We start from the raw sequence: 19,945 nt of genomic DNA on the forward strand, positions 1-19,945 counted from the left end.
GATAGTAAAGAGTTACTGGCAGAATATTAATTTTGATTATCTCATTTCTAATACTGCTATCTTTCTTTGGAAATTTCTTCATTTTCTGTGCTCTTTTACATGCTAAAGAAATCAATATACCTGATGAAGCATTTATTCATTTAAGATAATTAAAATTATAGTTCATCATAACAAATAGGGCAACAAGAAATATTACTTGCAGTGATTTGAAAAAAAATCTATGCAATCATAAACAAGCTTCTCCAAGGAATGATAATATCAGATTTTCAGAACCAGGAAAAAGATTTTCAACCAGGAAAAAGGTCAGAGCAAAATTTTTTTTTTTAACTACCTCATTATGCTGACTTTGATCAAGGTCTCATGGACCTAGTTTAATGAAAGGATAATGACAGCTCATCCTTTCCCATTTTTTGCTCAGTCCACTCAGTATTGTTCAAAAATCCCTCTCTTTTTTGGAAATTCAATTACAGAGTTTCTTTTTTTCTTTACATTTTAAAGTACAATCATCTCATTTACTTAGATTTGTTAACTATATGACTTCAGATGTTCCATCTCATCCTTAGTATAAGATTGGTAATAGTTCCTACAATATAAAGTTGCTAATGATTTTTAAAATTAATTAAAGTACACAAAACATGTTTCTAGCACATTGTAGAGTTTGAGAAATCTCATGTATTTGCATTATTATTGGTAATAAGGATAGCTCTTAGAATACTGGTTTAAATGATTTCTAGGTTGATGTGCGAGACATGAGAGTAGAAAAGGAAATGATTTAGAATTGGCTCCCCACCTTAAAGAAGCTTATATTCTGGGAAATACAAATATATAAATATTCCCATATAAATAACTTAAACACTGGGAAAAAAAAAACAGGTAATTTTGAGTTTTGTTGGTTTACTCAGTAAAGTGTGTTAATATTTCAATTAACGTACCCAGGGTTCTCTGATAATGCTTATTCAGTTTCCATTAAAACTGTCCCAGGTAGCAACTCTGACACTTTCACTGTCTATACTGTGTTACATTCAAACAATAGTCTCATTTTTCAAGTGAGATATAGCATATTTTTTTACATCCTTATGTTTCTATTTTTACTTTTCATAACTGTTTTTGGTGAATATCAATAATAAATATAGAGAGAATGAAATCTTTTAAGACATAGATAGGAACAAAAGTCAAGTAATAAATAATGGGTGATGGAAATAGATGCATGAGGTAGGCAGGATATATTAAAATAATACATAGTTGGTTAGAAATAGAAACAGTTGTATAGATCACCTCCATGGCGCTGCTTTTGTCTGCAGATGCTTAATGAGGTAAGGTCAGGCCAAGAAAATTCAGGTTTGCTGCTAAAATACTGCTACCAGGTTCAAATTCAACCCTCAAAGTCTAGCACTATAACCTGTGGATATTACATTCCAGTCAAAAGGCCTAAATGTAGTGGAAATCATGCATTAGTAAACATAAAAACAAAAACATAAACAAACAATAAATACAGAGTGACTTCTGAAAATTACTTGTTTTTCAGTCAAACTGTTTTGATGTTTGTCAGAATAAAAATTTTTAAAAAACATAAAATGTTATCTCAAATCATGTTATCTCAAATCATGAAATGAATTAATCTGATGGATAGACTAGTTAAGTATTATCCATCTGGATAGAGAAAAAGATTCTGCCAATATCAACAATTCTGATTTTGAAATAGTTATTATTGAACTGTTCATTCTGATAGTAATTGACCAACATGTTCCATTGTTTCCAGAAACCACCCTCTATTATGAGAGAAAGACCATATCATCAGCCCCATGTGACTAAGAAGATGCTCATTGTTTGGCTTCTTTTAGATGCAGGGTATATTTTCAGTTTATCTAAAAATATACTTACGTATAAATTGAAACAAAGGATAGTTAGGGAGTACTTTTGTTTTACTCCATTCTGTTTGCTCTGTCAAATTCCCATGACTTCCAAACCATTTTTGTTGTTGTTTAAGTGGTAACCAATTTCCCTGTTTAAAATTACAATTCTCATAATACAATATTTGAAAAATCCATAAAGATATAAGTCTTCCATAAAGGTATAAGTCCTCTCTTATTCCTAACTCTTCCTGCTCATTCCACTTTTCCTCTCCCTCCTTCCTGCCTCTTCTCCTGTCTCTATTATCTCTCTCCTTTTCCCTCTCTTCGTGGAGCAAGTAATCATGTGTGGACATTCTAGGCAATAGTAATAATTTTAAAAAATTATTTTGGCAACAAGTAATACATTATTTTCATTAATAGTCGCCTTGGAACCCGATGTACTGTTTCAAAGATACCTCAAACAGATAAGTAAAGAACTATCAGAAGTGCAAGAATAGTGGCAGAGGGATAAATCTGAAGCCTTCTGCAGACCAGAAGCCTTTGGATATGTGGATGAGTTGAAAAATTCTAAGTTTTTTAATAAAAATAATATTGTGAAGTTGCTATAAAATGCCCCCAGCTTTACCAAAAAAAAAAAAAAAAAAAAAAGGCATCTGATTGTTACAACATCCCTACTTCTAACAAAGAAAAATGATTCCTTCTAAATTTCATCCAGTAAAAATATCTGCCATTTGGAGCAGTACAAAATAAATGTCCATCCTCTTCTATTTGACAATAAAATACTTATCATATTTTTTAACCTTTAAGTCTTATTTTCAAGTAATTCCTTGATCACATTTAAGAGGGTGTAAAACATATATCCCTTTCAAAAGTAGTACATCTCTAGAAACTCCCTGTGTAAACCTTTCCATCAAGACATCAAGACATACTTGTGCCTTTCCAGGTTAACCACCATCCTGATATTAGTAATAATTATACCTTTTTTCTTTCTTTTTTTGAGCACCCATTACATACATGCTTGATCAGTACATCAATAGAGTTCACTTCAGCAAGCTTTCTAAATACATATTGTATGTTTAAAAACATATATAGAACCATATTGTGCTTTACAACTCAAGATTTTATTTCTTTTCTTTTTTTATTTGAGAGAGAGCACATATGTGTGTATGTAAATGGGGCTGGGGTGCTGGGCAGAAGAAGAGGGATAGAAAGAATCCCAAGCAGGCTTCAAGTTCAGTGAAGAGCCCTATGCTGGGTTTGATCTCAGGACCCTGGGATCATGACTGGAGCCAAAATCAAGAGTTGGACACAATCAACTGAACAACCCAGGTACCCCCTCAAGATTTTATTTCTAAGAATTAGGCAACTGATTGTGTATGGCTGCAGTTAACTTTTTCTCTTTACTTTGTAGTCATCCGTTGAATGCAGCTACCACAATTCAGCTGTGCATTTATCATTTAGTCTACTATAAATAATGTTGCTCTAATCATTCTTGGATATAACTGATGTATAATTTAAGGTACAATCCACAGAATAGAATTGCTGGAACTTAGGGTATTAGTATCTTGAAAGCTACCATACAATGACAAATATTGACCATAATGGTTATACCCTTTACACTTTCATCACAATATAGAAACGTCCCATCACATAGTATGTGAACCATAATTTGGTCATGTCATATATAGATAGATATAGATATAGAATAGATATATATGGCACAAATCTGGAGGCAATGAAATCATTTATTTTGGCTTCAACTTGAATTTCAGCCATTATTTAATAATAATTTATAATTTTGATAAATATTGGGAAAATTCTCTCCAATTCTCTCCCTGACAGGGGCACCTGAGTGACTCTGTCAGTTAAGCACCAGACTCTTGATTTTGGTTCAGGTCATGATCTCAGGGTCATGAGATCCAGCCCCTCATGTGGCTCCCCTACAGCAGAGAGTCTGCTGGAGATTCTCTCTCTGTCCTTTTTCCTATCTCTCTTTGCCCCTCCTCCCACTTATGCATGTTTTTTTTTTTTCCTCTCAAATAAGTCAATAAATATTATTTAAAGCCCTGACAATTTACATTCAACCAGAGTGTTTATGAGAATAACTATTTGTCTCAGCCTTAAAATAACAAATATATTGATTGTATATTTTGGCAAAATGATAGGATAGTAATTATATATTAATTTTGCTTAATATGCATTAACATTATACGACAGTACTATGAACTATTATACACCAACAAGCTGGACAACCTAGAAGAAGTGGATAAATTACTAGAAACATACAACCTACCATGACTAAATCATGAAGGTATAGAAAATCTGAACAAACTGATTACTAGTAAGGAGATTGTGTCAGTAATCAAAAGGCTTCCAGCAAACAAAAGTTTAGGACAAGATGGTTTCATTGGTGAATTATATCTAACATTCAAAAAAGAAAAAAAAATGAATACCAGTCCTTCTCAAACTCTTCCAAAAAAATAGAAGAAGCAAAAACTCTTCCAAACTCATTTTATGAGGCTAGCATTACCCTGATACCAAAACCAGTCAAGGTTGCCACAAGAAAAGAAAATTATAGGCCAATGTCCCTGATGAGCATAGATGTAAAAATCCTCAACAAAGTATTAGCAAACCAAATTTAACAATACATCAAAAGGATCACACAGAATGCTCAATTAGGATTAACTCTAGGGATGCAAGGCTTGTTAACACCTACAAATCAGTGAATGTGATTTACCACATTAACAAAATGAAGGATGAAAATCGTTTCACTATTAGGACACAAGTCTCCATGTGTCCCTCACACTCCTTGATATTTAGACATGCACACCAATTTGCTCAGATAGTAAAGGTAAAGAGTTCTCTGTTCTCTCATCAGAGACCATTTGCTCACTTTCCAGAGTACTAAAAAGAATGTTCCTCTCCAGGAAGGAATAGTGGGAAGACTTGCCAGTAGCTTACTTGTATGTAACTGTGGAGCTTTCTTAAGCTCAGTGTTCCATTGTTGCCACACAAACCCACTGTGTGCAAGGGATCCACAGACCTGATTCTGGATCACTTCCGCTGATTAGGAAAGGGGAACAAGGGGAACCAAGACAAACATGAAGCTCATGCTTCATGCTCTGCCATGCATAATAAGGCCCTTTGTCTCTGATACAGATATCTATGATTCCTCAGAAAATAAGACAGGCTATCCAGGTAGCTTTCAAGCAGGATACAATCTCAAACTCCTCAAGAAGAAATGAAAAACATGACACTCTTTAATCTTAGGCACGGAACAAGCTTAAAACATGGTTGGGGGCGTGGGGAGTGGGGGAAGGAAGGAAGAAACAAAGAAAGGCAAGAAACTAAAAATACCAGCAGATTCAGGTCACCTCTGTAGAGTTATCCTCTGTAGAAACTTGGTCACTCTAGTCCTTGATGCTTCAATAGCTATTTGGTGCCTTTAAACACATTACATTGGTATTAATACTTTACTTTTCTATTTCTTATAGACATTAATGATCTGCCAAAAGTTTCTCCATCCTATTTGATATCAGAAATCATTACAGATTAATTTAGTAATTTAGTAATAGAAAAGAAATTCCTTAACTTTATAAAAAGTATTCATTGAAATCCTACAATATACATCACCCTAAAAGTTTAGGGAAAAAAATAGTGAGGATCATTCTGAAAAAGAAGAACAGACAGAGGGGGGATTATCACATCAGATACAAGGTTTTATTATAAAGCTATATTATTTAAAACAATATGGTACTTATACAGCCATTAACATATTGACCAATAAACAGAGAGAGAGAGCTCTGTGAAAACCATATATGGAAAACTGGAAGCTGCAAGGTAACTTTGCAGATCAGTTGAGGAAGAAGGTCACCTTGCATTAGGTCTGAAATAATCATAAGAAAAATACAAGTAAACTCATAAATCACAAATAACTCCTAAATATACTTCACACATGTGTTTTCATCTTTAATGTGAAACAGAATATTAAAAATTTTGTTAAGAAATATTTGCACCTTAAGGTAATAAAGTATTGTTGTTATTTTTTAAAGCTATTTAAAAAAATGCAAATTTGATTTGACAAAAATTCAGACCTAAATTTTGGGTATTGTTCTATACTAGTAATATACAGAGAACTTCTACAAACAAATATGAAAATCATAAACAACCCAATAAAAACAGGTAAAGACATGTACATAATTTAAAAAAATAAAAATATCTAGGAAATAATTTTTATGAAAAGGTACTGAACTTGATTACTAGCCTGGGAAATCTTAATCAAGACCTCATGGCTATTATTTCAGATATCATTTTGTCAAAAATTGAGTCTTGACAATGCAGTTTTATTAAAAATTGAATTAATTGAAATTTTAACACAAAATGATATTTTCTTATTTATGTATTTGTATATTTTTTGTTTCTCTACAATGCAAGCAAACATGAAATTGTGAATTTTGTCTGCTGTGTTCAATACTACATTTCAAATACTTAGAGTGCTTTGACGCATGAATATAGAAATATTTATCAAATAAACAACTATGAAATAACTGTTGAGTTCCAAATTGAATGGTGGTGAAACATATTTAGACTACGCATCTTTTTTTCTTTACTTTTCATTTTCTTAGTTTGACAGTTTTTAACTTCTGCTTTTAAAGATTTATCATTTTAACATTTACTTCTATGACAATCAACAGTTGCCTTCATTTAGTTCAGTATTCCATTTACTGATGTATATCCCATAGTCCTTTGTTACTAATGCTCCTTCAACCCATGAGTACTACTTAAACAATAAATCCCAATCTGATTCATTTTGGAAGGCTTTATTTTGTGCCCATAAGGTTTATTTCATTTTTTAAAGAATAGTTCACAAATTCTGTATTTCCCAAGTTCTCTTTTTTCTATTTGTTTGTTTTTTGTTTGGCTTTTTTTTTTTTTTTCACCTATAGCATATTTGGCAGGAGCCATTTGGCTATGATACTTATAATAGTATATAAATATAACACATAATTTTACCATGTGCCAAACAATATTTAAAATATGGAAATACATTAATTCATTTAATTTTCACAACAGCCATATCAAGTAATACTATTACAATCAGAAAGCAAAACACTCATGGATCAGTTACTGAAAAGTTGGATTCCCCCAAGATATAGACAAACATCTTACTGCAAAATGATGCAACTGTAAGTTTTCTATTTACCCTACTGCTGTATTGTCTTGGATTCAGGAATGTACTCATAAACTGCTTATGATTCCAGCATTCTCTGTTAGGATTATTGGAATAATGTCATTTATTAGACTTTTTATTTTAAATAAATAACTTCACATGATGTTACAGATTTCATTGTATTGGCCCCTGTTTGAATTATTTGCTTTTTTATGTGCGATGCCTCTTATGTAATGTAATGATTCTTTAAAAATTTTTTTTTCATTATTCTTAGCTGAAGATAGAAAGGGAAAAGCAGTAGAAATTATTCTGCCAAATTCAATGATGATTCCTCTGAATTACAATTTTTCCGTCAATACTGGGAACTATGTTTCAATATATTATCATATTGTATTCTTATACCTAGCAAAGATATAACACTATTTGATTTCTTTTTTTGTTTTTATTTTTGTTTTTTAATATCTGGAATTTATTCTTTTGAACACTTTGTCCTAAACAATCTGAGAGATAAAATGAGAAAGCCTAACTTCCTTTTTCAAGGAGCTTGTCAATTTAATTTCTTGAATATCAGGAAGCGGAATAGATAGTCCAAGTCTAGCTGTGATAAAGGCAAAATAGATGTGTCTGAGAGTGGGTTTCCATCCTGTGTGAAGCAGGAAGGTCCATAGCATAGTAACTAATTTCTACCTATGTTTGATTCTGAGATTTGAAAGGTGAAAAAGAATGTAACCATTTTGAAAGTAATCAACTGAAGCCAGATTGTGTTGAGATAGTCTCCATTTGCCCCAAATCCTCTCTCTCTATCCTATCCTTTTCCACTGTACACTATGCTCCAAGACTTTTATGGGTTCTATAAAGTATCTCCCCTGTTCTCTACTTTCAACTGGGTTCACATAAAGAAATACCAAGAGAATAATGAGGCAATATGGTCTTCATTAGGAATGTGTCCATTATATATACCTGAATGTATTCCTGGTGAGGCTGCTGTAAAAGATATTTATGATATTCATTTATTAATTTAAAAATGCCTTAATGAGATTGGTCTGTGTGACAGGTATTTATAGTCTTGAATAATGTTTTCAAAAGTGCATGGCTGAATAAGACTAGGTATCACTATGAACATGTGAAGTTTATCTTCTACTAAGTATAATGAGAATATCTTATGAAAGAAAGAGAATGAGATTTTAGCACTGTGAAATCCAATGCATATGTGGTTTTATGGACCCTAAAAATAATTTTAGAATTTTCACTCTTGAAATGTTAGTGAGATTTAACTTGATATATTGGCATTTGTTTATTTAGCAGATTGATATAACTTAATGCAAGCACACATTATAGTCTATATGAGCTTATTTCAATACATTTACATACACTAAATTATGCGAATACTAAAATGATAGTTAATAAGAATATGTTTTATTAATTAGACAGTTCAGTTATTAAGGAAATACCCTATATTTTGTAAACTGGGAAATTTGGTTTTTTATTTTTCCAGAATGCAAAAGATGTTGAATCTAAATATTTGAGCCTCTTAAGTTCTCCAAATTGTAGAGTTCATGGCATATCATCTCAGGTCAAATTCAAAGAAGCTGATTATATTTAGCCCTCTGGAAGAATACTACATTAATTATAAGTGTCCTAATTAAGGCTGCTGGTGAGAAGGGCAAGCTAATTAAGTTATAGGAGCTTCCCTCTCTTTACCATAAGTGAAGATATATCATTTAAGTTTGTCCTGGTTTAAATGTGAAAAAAAATGTTAATGCTTCATATATTCTTTAAACTATTTTTACTTAGACGTTAGCTTTCTTATTTTATGGGATAACTAGATACGGAAAAATGTGCATGTTCAAAATCATAAAAGAGCAAAAAGTGGTATTAACTTTCTAGTAAATACAGTACCATTCAAACTGTAATGATTTTCTTTTCTTTTTCTTTCTTTTTTTTTTTTTTCCTGATCTAAGGTAAACACATGTTCACTTGGTGAATCTGCAATACCTAATTCATGGAACATTCATGTTTTCAAATGAACTACTTGAAGAAGGACATTCATATCAATTCACATAAAGTTAATTTCTTTTTCAGAAAATGTTTACTATTTGGTGAACTATTTTCTACATGCTAAAGTTTGATTTAAGTTTACCTCAGGTTGTATGCAGAAAATCCCCATGGCATGTAAGTTATTCTCCTTTTTGCAATGCCATCACAGTTTTCACACAAATCACTTGTCAACTTAACATTTTCCCCCAGCCCCTGGCTGTTAAGTTTTCAAAGTTATGTGGTTTTCTATGGTTCTTCCAAAATTCTGCCTGCCTATCATAAAACTTCCAAATGGATATTTTTTGGAGGGGGTATGTGGGAAGTATTTTTATTTTTAGATTTAGAATTCTGGAAACTAAGGATCACATTTATAAACAAACAACAAATAAAGACAAAAATTAATGTAAAGAAGAAACTAGACTGACATCACAGGTTGAAATAATTTAGAGTAAAATTATTTCTTCTTGGAAATTGAATACTGTCATTGTTTTGGAATGGATAAATCAGAATTTTTATCTTAAAAGAATTTTGTGTATGCTTTAGTATTCAAACAGATCACTACAGTGCAAACTGTAGCTTGGCATGTATATTTTAAAAAGTTAGACAAACCTATGTAACCTAACCATATAAAATAAGATTACCAGCTACATATATATTCTTAAAGTATCTGCCAAAATGAATTAGCCAAAAACAAGCAATGATAAAATATAGCTGGGTTCTCTATTTTGTGCAATGGGGCATGTTAGGTATCTGTAAGGAAAGCATATAAAAATGCTGGGGAAGTACTACAAAACACATTTCTAAAATCTCCCAAAATTTTATGAACATATGTGAACTGAAGATGCAAACACAGATTGATAAAATGAGTAATAAAGTTGGTTTTGCTTGAGAATGTTTGGTTACTTTAGTGATGTTGTGCTTACATGGCCCTCCTGGCATACAAAAGACAGAAAAATTAGTCAACAATACACTTATAAAAGGGTGTCTAAAACTGCTGGGGATATGGAAGAGGGAACGAGGGATAAACCTGGGTCCTGTATCCCCATAACAGAACAACAACATTCCTGCATGACATGGAGCAGGGAAGGCAAGTGAGGGAAAAGAACTTTCAAAGGTGTAACCATGAAACAAACATAGTATAGATTTCTCAATCAAATTGTGTGTTGAAAACACTCATGTCTTAATTCTAGATTAAATTTTCCTTGGACTGGTGGTGCCTGAGTGTCTATTAGAAACAAATCCAAATTCTCTCTGGAGGAACATAACTTCCTCCTAGGGCTCATATGCTGCTCCAAGCCTTTTCACAAAGAAACAGTAAAAAGTAATCAAGCACATAAGGAACAAGTCACTGCTTCTTTTGGAATAGAACCAGCGGGATTGGGGGAGCAAAAGATCTATAGATCCGTAAATACAAAAAAAAAAAAAAAAAAAAAGAAAGAAAAAGTAAAATAACTATGCTTAATATGAATAAAGCAGTAAAAAGTCAAGCTTAAATATTGTCAAGAACAAGAAAAATGGAACAGCGACAGTCTATTTGTTGAAAAAGAAAACTTATCCAATTGAAAAAATGATAAGCTTTCATTTGCTATGAATTAAAAAGTAATTGAATGACTATAAGACATATTAGTTACTGCTGATGACAGAATTAAATTACCGTAAAACAGTTTGAAACTTAACTAGAACTAGAGACCTACATTTTCAGAAAATATGAATGAAATATTGATATAAAAGGGAAGAGAAGGCGTAATACACTTTTAATTGGTGTTCCAGATGGAGGAGAAAGAAGAATGAGGAATTTTATGAAAAATAGCTAATAAATGATGAAATGTGCTACTTAGAGGGAGAAAAGTTAACTTAAGGTTTAAAAACCACAAATAAACATATTTTAAAATTGAAGAATCAAATAAAAAGGAGAAAATATTAGCAGCAGTCAAGGTAAAACAATTTTTAAAGAAACTTGAAATAAGCAGCTCGAGAACAAATCAAATGTAATATAGGATGATATATCTTTAATGTATTGAGAAAAATAAATCCCTTGGTATTTTATCACACATTTATATTACCTGATATTCATGTTTGATGGTGGGTATACAAATTGATAAAGCTTTGAGAAAATAGTATGTATACCTTTCTATTGCATGAAACGAATTAAATGTGAGTTTTGAGATTCATTAAAGAATACCCAAATACATAGAAAGAGTACCATGTTATTAGATTGGAATAACCAATAATGTAGTAAATTTTTATTATCTACAAATTTATTCTTAGATTTCATTAACACCATCTAAAATCCCAAATATTTCATTGTTATGTGTGTGAACCTTAACAAGTTGATTTTTAGGATACCCAGCAAAACCACAATTTGCTGATTGTGAAGTTTCTAATAAAGATAAATACATACAACACATATATACACCATATGGCACAATATAATCACTCTGCTGCCATATTTATAATAGAGTCTTTGCTAATTCTAAATCATGAAATTATATCTTATGTTTTCTTGCAGAAATTTAAGTTTTATATCTATGTTCATGGTCTATTTTGCTGTAATTCTGTGTGTGGTTAACAGCATGAATCAACATTCACTTCTTTGCTTACAGATATTCAATAGTTTCAGCACCACACTGAAATATTTGATCTTCTCCCACTGAATTCCCTTCCTCCAAATGAAAATCAATTAACTCTATCTGTGCATTTGTATTTATTTATTGGCTCCTTCTGTCCCACTTACTTATCACTTATGACCGTACTCCCACTTCCTTGATTACTGCAGTTTGATAGAATATCTTGAAGGTAGGTCAGGTTTTTTCTCTTTCTTAATGCTTTTTGGCTACACTTGTTTCTTTGGATTTTTCTTAAAAACTTTAGAATCACTTTGTCAATTTCTACAAAAATTCTATGAAAGTTTTCCTAGTTACTTCTTGGATTCTTTAAAGAAAATATGGGGAGAACTCTCATTTTAAGAGTATGGAGCTTTTCAATCCATAAAGAAGAAATATCATTTCATTTATTTTGTCCTTTAAAATTTAACTAATGAATTAATTTTATCCTTCAAATTTTAAACACGATATTTTATAGGTTTTAGCATGCAGGTGTTACATATATTTTGTTATATTTATCTTTAAATATTTCATATTTGACCCTATTTAAAATTGTATTTTAAAATTTCAATTTCCATCACAGTTTATTTCTACTTTATAGAAATGTATTTTATCTTTGCATATTGATTGAAAGACAGATAAATTGGACTTTCATCAAAATTGAAACTTTTGTCCTTCAAAGGCAGTATCAAGAAACTTAAAAGAGAACCTACAGAATAGGAAAAAATATTTGTCAATCATGTATCTGACAAGGGAACTGTACCTATAATATAGAAAGAACTCATACAACTGAATCATAAAAAGACAAATAAACCAACTAAAAACAGCAAATGCAGGAATAAACTTTTCTCCAAAGAAGACATAAAAAATGACCAGAAAGGAGTACCTGGGTGGCTCAGTGGGTTAAAGCCTCTGCCTTCGGCTCAGGTCATGATCCCAGGGTCCTGGGATGGAGCCTGGCATTGGGCTCTCTGCTCAGCGGGGAGCCTGCTTCATCCTCTCTCTCTGCCTGCTTCTCTGCCTACTTGTGATCTCCTTCTGCTGAATAAATAAATAAAATCTTTAAACAAAATTTACCAGAAAGATTGTGAAAAGATGTTTAACATCATTAATCATCAGGGTAACACAATTCAAAACCACAGTAAGGTACCACTTCACATCAATTGGGATGGTCATCATAAAAATGAGTGTTCGTGAGGATGTGGAGAAAGCAGAACCTTCTTATACATGGGTGGGAATGTAAAATGGAACAACAACGCAGTATGGGAATTCCTCAAAGTGTTAAACATAAAGTTGCCTTTTGACCCAGTAAATCTACTCCTAGGAATTTACTCAAATGAAATAACAAATTCCATACAAAAAGTCATACACAAATGATCATAGCTGCATAATTTCTAATAGCCAATAGTGGAAAACAATCTAAATGTCCATCAACTAATGAATGGATGAACAAAGTGTAGTTTACCTATCTATACAATAGATATATTGTATGTATGGTACAATATAATATTCATCCATAAAAATAAATGAAGTACTGTTACATGCTAAAACAAGGATCAACCTTGACAACATGTTAAGTGAAATAAAACATACACAAAAGATCAGATACTGTATAATTTCATTTATATGAAATGTACAGAATAGACTATTGAAACAAAAAACATATTAGTCATTGCTTAGGGCTGGGGCGAGGAATGCAGTTAGGGGCTGATAGATAATAAGTCCAGGGTTTCTTTCCAAGATGATGAAAACATCTTAAATCAATGATGGTGCTGGTTGCACAAATCTGTAAGTACACTAAAATGTTGTGTTATACACTTTAAGTGGGTGCATTGTACCTACATGTGAGTTATATTTCAGTAAAGTTATTACTAAAAATATCACATCTTAAGAGAAGCTAGAAAATACTCTCCTTTACTTTTCCACTATTTTATTTATTTACAGACGTATTTGTTTCAGGAATTTCCTTTAAAAGTTTTGCAGGATAATTTTCTTACATATTTTTAAAGCAAGGAATAATAAATAACTTTTTTTTCAAAATTCCCTTGTTTCAGAGGAATTTTTAGGTTACTATCTGATATTATGCTTAAACCAGATATTTCGATATTCCTTTTATAACAAGATTCTTGATTAAAATCACTATTTCCTACTGCCAATAAAAATATGTACGTAATTTTTCTAACAATACAAAGACTAAAGACAACCATTGTTTTAGTTTAAGTGAAATCTAACCAAGCAGTTAAAAATAGTTTGATCACAATAAATCAAAGATCTTTAAATTGTAGGTATGTTCAGCAAAGTAAACTAATTCTTGTAGAATACTAAAATATGCTATAAATCAACGTTTATATTTCCAAGTTTTGAATTTAGTCAAATGTGGATTTGTAATATGGCATTGTAAAGTACCAGCAATGTGATTTTATCAGTTAGATGCTCCATCTTCATGTTCCCTCAGATAAAATGGTCTGAAAATATCTCCTCCTTACAAGGACACATTTAAGATAACTCATATTATATATTGGGTCTCAGTTTTATTTTCTATTATTATTGTTAGGAGTAGAATAGTACCAGTATACTTTAAAAATATAAAGTATGATTGTCCTAAAATCTATACATTTTGATAAAAGCCTCGCCTGGGGCACCTGGGAGGCTCAGTCGGTTATGCATCTGCCTTTGGCTTAGGTCATGATACCAAGGCCCTGGGATTGAATCCCACATTGCTCTCCTTGTTAAGCAGGGAGCCTGCTTCTCCCTCTGCCTACTCTTCCCCCTGCTTTGCTCTCTCTCTCTCTTTGTCTCTCTGACAAATAAATAAAATCTTTAAAAACAAACAAACAAACAAAAAAACCTAGCCTTCTTGAGTGATTAATGCCACTTTATGGAAGTCAAACAATTAAAATACATTTCTTAAATATTATGGTTCTCTACAGGGCTCCCTTTTTAAAAGATTTAATATGGACTAATCTGGATAATTGTTACTTTGAATCATAACATATGAAACACCTTTTTTATTTTTTTAAAGATTTTATTTATTTATTTGACAGAGAGAGAGAGATCGATCCCAAGGAAGCAGAGAGGCAGGCAGAAAGAGAGGGGAGGTCGTTTCCCTGCCGAGCAGATAGCCGGATGTGAAGCTCAATCCCAGGACCCTGACTGAGATCATCACCAGAGCTGAAGGCAGAGGCTTAACCCACTGAGCCACCCAGGCATCCCTGAAACACCAATTTTATAAATAAGACTTAATAAACCTATTTCGCATTTCTATTTGGTGCCTTTAATTATAAATGTGGTTTTCACAATGTACCTTAGTGTCACCAAACACGTGACATATTTGGTCCCTTAAAATATTTATTTTTGTTCTAGGATGAGTCAGCATCAAGAGAAAATTAACAATTGATGTATCATGGGATTTCTCTCACAAAATACTTATTGGAAGAACGCTTCTCTATGTATTACTAGAAAGAAACAATTATTCACATAATTCATTATTTTTCTTCCTGGAGTCTGAAAGCTCATGTTTGTGTTTGATTTATTTATTTATTTACTTATTTTGCAGTACAATAATTTATTTACTATTAAGACACCTCATCCTCATTAGTATTTTCACCTTGAAGGAGAAAATGACTGCTCAAACCAGGTAATTTTGCCTTAATGTTGAAAAGAGTTTTGACAAAGGGACAGCTCCAACTGTATTCCAAAATTAGATTTGGGGTCGAGTTTCACCTTTACAATATTGCCCCCTTAGCCCCAGTGGAATAAATAATACTTGGCTGGACAGACAATTCAAGCAACAAGTAACTTCTTTGATTTTAAAAATGATGTTCCCCAGTGTGTCTTATGTTGCAAAACAGTAGAAGCCATAGTTTATTTATTTTTTATTTTTTAAATATTTTATTTACTCGCTTGAGAGAGTGATAGAGTGAGAGCAGCTGGAGAGGAACAAGCAGAGTCCTGCTGAGCAGGGAGCCCCTAAGGACCACAGTGACCACATGGGGCTCAATCCCAGAATCCTGACACATGACCTGAGCCCAGGGAAGACACTTAATCAACTGAGGCACCCAGACACCCCTAAAGCTATTGTCTAGTTTATAATTGAGCTGAAATCTAAGTGTAAATGTGGGTGCTATGGAGTCATACTCACTATCATATTTCAATGGAGGTAATCAGAAAGAAAGACAAGCTAAAATTCTAGTGAAAGTTTTACATGTTCATAAAGTGGAGCACCAGATAGATAGACTGTATTTTAGCTTTCATACATTTTCAACTTCAAGTTCATCACAGGCAGAGGAATTCAGCTTAAGAAGGAAACTAACCATCTGGCTAGAAATTTGTCCAAAAAGGAATATCCGAGAGTGACAGGAATGACAACACCACTTGTGACATTACTACTATATTAGATAATTAACAACAAGTAAAATCACTGAAAAAACACTTGATTAAACAATCTAGTCTTTATGTAGATATCCTTAGTCCCTGAGAAATAGTAAAAGTAAATTACATTTTAATACAACAAAAATAAATTTACTCAGTATTAACTAATTACTCAATATTAGCTAATTCTCAATATTAGCTAATAGAGCAAAAGTATACATTTATATATTTCCGATATTGACCTATATTTATCTATACCTATATATTGCTGCTTACAAGAACTTATAAAATGAATGCTTTTGAGTAGCTAAGTGAAATATATGTTGTTTTAATTAAAAAAAAAACAAAGAAGAGTATGGACATATTTATTGGGTAACTTAAATTATATTATTAATAAATGCAAAATATGAATGAATAGTAAAAATTTGGGTTCAAGCTTTGCCAGGCTTTGAAATAGAAACATATTGATACAAGTGTAAACGGAAAGATATTGGTCAAAGAATGATCAAGAATTGAAGAGGATAACAAACGTAAATTTAGACAGCCATACAGACTTGAATTTTTGATACACAAGATTATTTAATTATAGTAACTGAGGGCACAAATACTAAAACATGCTGCATTGGCTTTAAATTCATTTGTGTCCTTATTAATACAGTTAACCTGGGCAGGTGACTGAATTTTCTGTGACTCTGTTTCCTCAAACTTAAAGTGCCCATGGCAATAGAACTTATTTCATGATAAAGTTTGAGAATTCAGTGAGTTAGTGTGGTAAAGCTCTTAGAATGATGACTGGGATCCCTCAAAAAAAGGCTATGTGTGTGTTATGTGTGGTTATTCTTGTTGAGACATAGAAAGGTGGCCAAAGAAGAGGAGGACTGAGTAAAAGATCTCAGAAATAAAGCAGTTACTTGCTGCAGACAAAACCCTGGAGGGATTCTACTTCCAAGTAATGCAGAAAATTATTTTGTTCTTAAGGTAATTAAAGAATTAAAAGTTGATGTTTTTAGCTATAACATATTTGATGATATCAGGTTTTATGTTAATGGCATGATTTAGGGTAAGAAAATAACACTTTTAGTTGGCTATTAAAGATTTTGATGGATGAAGTTTTTAGGTTATAACATGTATGTAAAGAGAGTGATAAAGAGAAATTACATGTGACCCAAAAGAATAATGGTTTCATATGACAAAGGAAGAGTAATAATTTAGAAGTGCAGAGGGAGGAGACCGTTGCAAACTCAGGCCATCAGGAAAAAAGAACTCTAAAGACGAGAAAAGCTGCAGAGAAAAGCATCTCAAGAATAGAAAAGAGTTTCAATTAATGTGTGAATAAAAATGTGGATGCCACTAAGTTTGTTAATATTGTAGCAGAATTTCAGATGTCATATGGAAAAATTGGGGAGGATGGAGAATCAGTTCAGGGAAGAACTAGAGGTAATAACACAGCCAATGTATTTCAAACAGTGACCATAATTGGATTGAACATAACTGTATTGTCTTATGTGGTAGTTGGTGTACCTTTAGTTAACCATAATGATGCAAGTTTCACAAGTCCTCAGATAGAAGAGGTTTAGTATTCAGATATTGCCTCAATAGATTATACTACCTAGAGAATGTTTTCAATTGCAGATTCCAGGAGATATCCTGGGTGTCCTGAATTTGCAGGATCACATAAGATTTGAGGACTGGATTATACCAGATTCATAGAAATTGCTGGTGGGATGAACTGAATGGCTAAGTATATGACTAAAGGCAGTAATATTCCCAAAGGAAAGAAATTTAATGAGTTAAATGGGTCCTGTGTTCTTGAGCATTTTCTTATATTCCCTTAATCATATTTTTTGAACAAATAATCATGCAATTTTTTTGGTGTGCATTTTTGTAAACATCCCCTTCCTTGGGTAGGTTTGAAGGAGAAAACAATGTTTATTTCAGTTTAACCTGCTATCATAAATGAATTGTTAAGATGATTTTCTTTTAGCAATGTACTCTTTAGTTTTGGGTAGGTGGGCTACAGTAAAATGCTTCACAAGGTATCAAAGATACCAGAAATTAGAAATTTGTATTGTTGAATTAAAACCAAGTGTACTTGAATTATTAACAAATTCTTATAACTAACATAGGAAAAGTGCAACACTAAACCAATATATATAAATTGAAGAGTCAGAATATAAAAATGAAATTGCAAATTCTTGTTTATTTTTCCAGTGACTATATTGTTCTACATCCTTTTGTTGCTATTAATTAAGTTTTAGTATTAAGTTTTAGGAGGGAAGGCCATTTTTGTAAAAGCTTCCACAAAGAAATTATTTCAAGTAAGTGTTTTTCTTCTATGACATAAGTTAGTCAATTGCAGGAAATAATAGTGACATTCAAGTACTAAGTTTGTCTCTAATAGAAACATTACAATCATTATATTTTTCTTACAAAGTCAACTTTGATTTAGTCACCTTAATGACAAATCTAAACCATGACCACTGGGTTCTGGGAACAAATTTTAATCAGATTTTAAAAAAGAGCTATCTTGTTATATGTAGAAAATGAATTAAATAAACTTAGGTACTTACTTCCATTTTAGGAAGTAGATCTCCATTAAAAACACAATAGAAAATATAATTGAGAGTGCTGTTCTTTGTGATAGATACTTCCAATGTCCAAATTCCTATTAATGATAGCACTTAACTCTGATACTCTGCACTGAAGACAATACAAAAGGTAAATCGTTTGCTTGAGAGACCAATGTCTACCATTGCCATGAGTTGTCAATAATACGTTATATGACCTTAGATAAAAATATACTGTATTTCTTTTGATGATTGGAAGGATTATATGTTCCATGTTAAAAAGCTGCATGCTATTTTAAAAATATACAACAGCACTCCTACTATTTTTTAATATTCACATTACTGGTACTAGCATTGTAAATTAGCTTCAGAGTCTCTCTCTCTGCCTACTTGTGAGCTCTCTCTCTGTCAAATAAATAAACGGATCTTTAAAAAAAAATTACTATTCAATGCAGGGGTTTAAACTATAAAATATGCATGACTCAAACTAAAATAATGCACATAGTCTTTATGTAGAAAAATACAGAATGCATATGATAACATAAAATAAGATCTGAATAGGGAAATAGTCTATGCTTATTAATGAGAAAATATAACATAAATAATATTATTTAAATTCTACCCCAAGATTTTCCAATTCAATAAAATTCCAATCAAAATTCTCGCTTTTTTACATTTGTTAAGTAACTGCTTAAATTCATTCTATAATTCACGGTGGAGTAAATATGTATAAGCAAATTAAACTCTAAAACAGAAATGGATAGACAGAAAAATATACCTACTAAATATTTAAAAACATTGCAAGATGACTATGCCCATAAAATGACAAAATTAAGAAAAATACATATTAAAATATGTTATTAAGAATTTGAGAAAACAAGAATTTTTGTGCACTGTAAGTAGTAGCGGAAACTATTTGCTATTTTATGGAAAACGGGCAGTATTTAGTAGAAATAAATACATGTATGACCCATAAACCAAGCATTCCACTGATGTGTAGGCATCTCAAAAAAAAAAAATCACAAACATTTACAGGATTATATATTCAGGGATGTTAATTATGTGTGTATTTGTTTTTAAAGATTTTATTTATTTATTTGACAGGCAGAGATCACAAGTAGGCAGAGAGGCAGACAGAGAGAGAGGTGGAAGCAGGCTCCCTGCTGAGCAGAGAGCCCAATGCGGGGCTCGATCCCAGGACCCTGGGATCATGACCTAAGCTGAAAGCAGAGGCTTTAACCCACTGAGCCACCCAGGTGCCCCTATGTGGGTATTTTTTAAAGATTTTATATATTTATTTATTTGAGAGAGAGTGCATGCAAGCATGAGTAGGGGGAGGGGCAA

At 32.0% G+C, this 19,945-nt stretch overlaps 1 long non-coding RNA gene across 1 annotated transcript in view; it reads left to right on the forward strand.

Annotated features, from left to right (window-relative positions):
* The window catches only part of LOC116871537, a 32,267-nt gene extending 17,152 nt beyond the window's left edge, over positions 1-15,115 (forward strand). The window contains exons 3-4 of the long non-coding RNA XR_004383420.1: positions 1,760-1,848; positions 15,027-15,115. This is a non-coding gene — a long non-coding RNA (uncharacterized LOC116871537). The remainder of the gene's footprint in view (positions 1-1,759; positions 1,849-15,026) is intronic.
* The last annotated feature ends 4,830 nt before the right edge of the window (positions 15,116-19,945 follow it).

Source organism: Lontra canadensis, unplaced genomic scaffold, assembly GCF_010015895.1.
Source record: "Lontra canadensis isolate GAN:19392208 unplaced genomic scaffold, GSC_riverotter_1.0 scaffold26, whole genome shotgun sequence".
Lineage (NCBI taxonomy): Eukaryota > Metazoa > Chordata > Mammalia > Carnivora > Mustelidae > Lontra > Lontra canadensis.